General features: G+C 34.1%; 1 protein-coding gene across 10 annotated transcripts in view; it reads right to left on the bottom strand.

Moving 5' to 3' along the window:
- Positions 1-5,000, bottom strand: part of LOC144965282 (polypeptide N-acetylgalactosaminyltransferase 5-like) — a 171,470-nt gene that overhangs the window by 76,742 nt on the left and 89,728 nt on the right. The window contains exons 1-2 of one of the 10 annotated variants that reach the window (XR_013643989.1): positions 4,166-4,207; positions 3,304-3,535 (exon numbers count right to left, since the gene is read on the bottom strand). The exons of 7 other annotated variants lie outside the window; for them this stretch is intronic. The gene's annotated coding sequence lies outside the window, so the exon portion shown is untranslated. Of the gene's footprint in view, positions 1-3,303; positions 3,536-4,070; positions 4,131-4,165; positions 4,282-5,000 lie in introns of those variants that run through there. 2 more of the 10 variants (XM_078900466.1, XM_078900467.1) reach the window with 2 other exon arrangements.

Below are 5,000 nucleotides of genomic sequence, written 5' to 3' on the forward strand. Positions count from 1 at the left end.
GAAAAAATTCATCATCATCACTACCACCACCATCTCCATTATCATCATCATCCTCATCACGAAGTTTTAAAATCACTCTATTATTATTTTGTTGTTGTTGTTGTTGACCCAGCTAGTAGCCCGTCATATATTACAAAAGACCGCCATCAGAGCGTAACGAAATAGGTTGAACATGGCCTGACAGGATGCTATTCAAGCCAATCATTCCATCACCGTTCCATTGTCCTGCAAATGAAGACATCAGACCCTAATTCAAGCCTTTACAAAAACGGCTGGATCGGTCTCAATTAACTTCAACATCACATCATTATCAGAACTACAAACCACAAATGAATGGCAGTAAAACAGAGTTAGACTTTATATTATAAAGAAAAAATATTCCTACATACACCTCAATGATTTCTTTTTTTTTTATAGTAGGAGCTAAAATCGAGGGGGGGGGTAGAGAGAGAGAGAGAGAGAGAGAGAGAGAGAGAGAGAGAGAGAAGAGAGAGAGAGAGAGAGAAAGAGAGAGAGAAAGAGAGAGAGAGAGAGAGAGAGAGAGAGAGAGAATGGGGTGGGGGAAGAGAGGAGACGCCTATAAAATATATCCAACGTAAACACGTGCCATAAGCACTTCTGAAAGAGTAATTCACTCAGGTTCCAGGAGCTTTAAATGATTACGTTTAGACACATAACAGTAAAACAATGAGTTATATAAAAAGTAGTACCCTAGTCAAGTAAAAAAAAAAAGGAGGGGGGGGGGGGTGATCCAGGATAAAAATGATTTTAAAAATTGAAATTGGCAGCTCTGTATTATTTCCTCGTCAACATCTCATGAATACTGATGGAACAGGGGGCAAGACAAGACACACAATTGGGTGGTGAAAATGGTAGTCATTGTCATCGTTGAATAAGAGCAGCATCGGCGATATCAACATATCAATTTTGTTTGACAGTCTCATTACAGAATTTGGTGAGATCGGCGATCTGTTTAATGTGAAAATAATGAACTACATCAGCGTTCTCGTGTTCTCGTATGAAAATGATATTTCAGGTAAATGAAAGTAGGGACATTTATTTCAAAACTCTCTCTCTCTCTCTCTCTCTCTCTCTCTCTCTCTCTCTCTCTCTCTTCTCTCTCTCTCTCTCTCTCTCTCTCTCTCTCATTATGCGTTTTTAGGAAGTTTCGTCTTTTCTTTTTTTTTTTCCATATGGGTGTATGATTTTCTACATTGAAAAGACTGAAATTGTGTATTTCTGATAATTTAACATTAAAATCACGTCATGACGTCGTCTGATTCACCCCGACATTCAAAGTGCCAAAAAATTTAAATACAAATCTCAGGTTTACACAATCTTAATTTTGACAAGTTGGGGACCATCTTATTTCATATATATTTCAAATAACACAAATTCTGCTGCAAAAAAGCGATAAAAACCATTAAGATGTTTTGCCAGTGTAGGACGGTACCTATGTAAACATTTCGTTATTCCAACACGAACAATTAACATAAATCTGTTGACCTAAAAATGGTATGGAAAGAAATAGTCATAAATAAATTCTATAATATCATAGACTAAAATACGATTGTTCTTCCCTTCCTCCAAAATAGAAACGCATAACGATATCAAATATACAATAAAAATTTGTCACGAATCCACTTTTAAAAAATCAAATTCTTAAAATAAAGAAGTAGATATTCTAGAGACATTCTAGTGTTGTTTTTGATTTGTTTGTTTCTTGTTGTTTGTTTTTTTGTTTGTTTGTTTTTTTTTGTTTTGTTTTTTTTTTATAACATTTCTTTTGTTTAAAGATGACGAAATCGGAATCGATTGAATAAGAAGGTAGAATAAAAAAGATGGCTTATACTTTTGCGTTTTGGAATTCGAACTCTGTTACCAACGCCCAACGCGCATTTGCAGGCTCGTGCAGCGATTGGGAACACGTCCGGAATTCCAAAAAAGCGAGAGTTTAAGTATCGTATATTCGACTTCCTGAGTCGGCATGGGGAAGAAACGATAAGATAAAGTCATCCTTATGTGTTTTTGAATGGAAAACCCCGTCTTGTTTAGGTGAATAAGAGCTGATAAGGGTTAAATACATGGAGTAATCCAAACTAAGAGGGAAAGAAAAAGAAAAAAAAAAGAAGATGAGAAAGAAAATAAAGAGAGAGAAATGGAATTGCAGTGTGATCACTCGACCAAAAAAAAAAAATTACATGGAAAATACGATGAAAGTACTAGACTTCTTACCTTATCATAGCATCATCATACTTTGAAAAATAGCATTTCTCACACTTAATATTATGAGAGTTTACAATAATCATTTGTTTGCTTGTTTTGCTTTTGTTTTTTGTTTGTTTTTTTTTTTTGTGTGTTTTTTTGTTGGTTTTTTTTTTTTGTTTGTTGGGGGTTTTGTTGTTGTTCTTGTTGTTTATTTGTTTGTTGTGTTTTTTTTTCTGGGGGTTTTTCTTGGTTTCTTTTTATTTTGAGGGGAGGGGGGGGGGGTGTAGAGTTGATGTTTTGTTTTGCTTTGTTTTTGTTTTTATTTTATTTTCTTTTGTTAGACAGATAGATAGACAGACAGACTGTCAGATAGTTATAGATTTGGATAAATAGATAAATAGATAGACAGACATAAATATATATATATATATATATATATATATATATATATATATGTATATACATATATATATATATATATATATATATATATATATACATATACATTTTATATATATATATATAGATAGATAGATAGATAGATAGATAGATAGATAGATAGATAGATAGATAGATAGATAGATAGATAGATAGATAAATAGATAGACAGATAAATAGATAGATAGATAGATAGATAGATAGATAGATAGATAGATAGATAGATAGATAGATAGATAGATAGATAGATAGATAGACATATAAAGTCGGATGGATAGATATAAACGGAAAGATATAGCTACTAATAGGGAGAGTGGAGTGGAAAAGAGGAAAGGACAAGAAGAAGTAAATAAGAGAGAGAGAAATACAGAAATAGAATGTTGAAGAGAGGGCAGATAGAGAGAGAGAGAGAGAGAGAGAGAGAGAGAGAGAGAGAGAGAGAGAGAGAGAGAGAGAGAGAGAGAGAGAGAGAGAAGTGATATGAAGGTAGTTTAACAGAGAAAGTTTACCGTGACAAACTCATATAGTCCTTAGCACCGCTTCCTGAACAGAATTCTTGTACCTGCAAACAATATTCGTTGAGGCGAAAACGCCAAACTTATTGTTTAAATTGAAAGTTGGATTTGCTGGGTAATAATTATTGACCCATGACTTTACCTGAAAAATCCGCTCAGCTTAGCACCATTGTCGGAACACGATTCACTTCATTAAACAGATATCCATTCTTTTAAAACGAGGATTGGATCACAACGCCTCAAATTGTCATTCGCGGTGTATCAATATTATGGATTGATTGTTCATCAGTTGACATGGAGATCACTCTTTAAAATATCGCATTGAGGGAGCACAAGATCGGAAAGTTCGAAGAGTTCTTGACTCTTTTCTTTTTCTAAACAGGAATATTATATTATATATAAAACTGAATCTAGAATTTGCCTCTTACTTAATTTCACACCAATTCACATCACAAGACAAACTAAATACGTCGAACCAGGGCGAGTACCAAACTATATATTATGATCATTGTTGTAACGGAGTATGTCGCAAATCAACATCTATATCTATGAAAAGTCCTCCTGTGTCTCGTCTTCTAATCAAATCAAGATGTAGAACGAGAACGGGATGGGATATATACATAGAGAAAAGCATGAGATCGCTACATTCTTAAGTCTATAATAATCTTGATAATAATATAATTAACCAACCAAAAATGAAATGCTTTCAAATCAAAGCTTTCAATCAAAGAAACAAACTTTTAACGGCCTGAGACATATACAATCAAAACAGAACGATAACACAGTAGTGTAAAAATTCTGATTTTCTGCCAAGAAAATTATATTTTGCTTGTTTTCTTTAATCATCAAAGGAACACGGGGACGAAAAAAAATAATATTGGTCGCACATTATAAACGTAGTCTACACACCTATATATCATACTATTTATAATGTTTTGCAGTTCTCCGAGAACTCAATACTAACACCTGTGTGCATTACATTATGTATTACAACCGCTACTAACATTCACCATCGACAAACTCGCATCACTTCACAACGTCGCTGTGAATATCACCTCGGACACGACTATCCTTTCACTTGACGTTGCAGTGAGTATCACCATTATTATTGGGTTCTCTCGACTACCCATATGACAATATTGGCCTCTCTGAGTACGTAACATCCTTTCTGTGAGAGCGGCGGAGGAGTTGGTGCCACTGTTGGTACTTTGTCGTTTATAGGACGAGCACTCATTTAGTTGGTAGTCGCAGATGGGTGAGAGATGGGCTAAAAGAAAAAGAGGGTGTGACAGAGAACGAGAGGGGTGGGGCAGAGAGAGAGAGGGGGGGGGAGGAGAAAGTAGAGATGTATAGAAAGATAGATAGATAGATATATAGATAGATAGGTAGATAAGATAGATAGATAGATAGATAGATAGATAGATAGATAGATAGATAGATAGATAGATAGATAGATAGATAGATAGATAGATAGATAGATAGATGGATGGACAGATAGATATATAGATGGATGGATGGATGGATGGATAGACAGAGAAGTAGATAGATACAGATTAATAGATATATAGATAGGTAGATAGATAGGTAGGTAGATAGATAGATATACATGGATATATATTCAGATAAGTTGATAAACAGATAGATAGATAGATCGATAGATAGATAGATAGATAGATAGATAGATAGATAGATAGATAGATAGATAGATAGATAGATAGATAGATGGATGGACAGATAGATATATAGATGGATGGATGGATGGATAGACAGAGAAGTAGATAGATACAGATTAATAGATATATAGATAGGTAGATAGATAGGTAGGTAGATAGATAGATA

Source organism: Berghia stephanieae, chromosome 2 (assembly GCF_034508935.2).
Source record: "Berghia stephanieae isolate SIO BIC M18660-M18661 chromosome 2, UCSD_Bste_1.3, whole genome shotgun sequence".
NCBI lineage: Eukaryota > Metazoa > Mollusca > Gastropoda > Nudibranchia > Aeolidiidae > Berghia > Berghia stephanieae.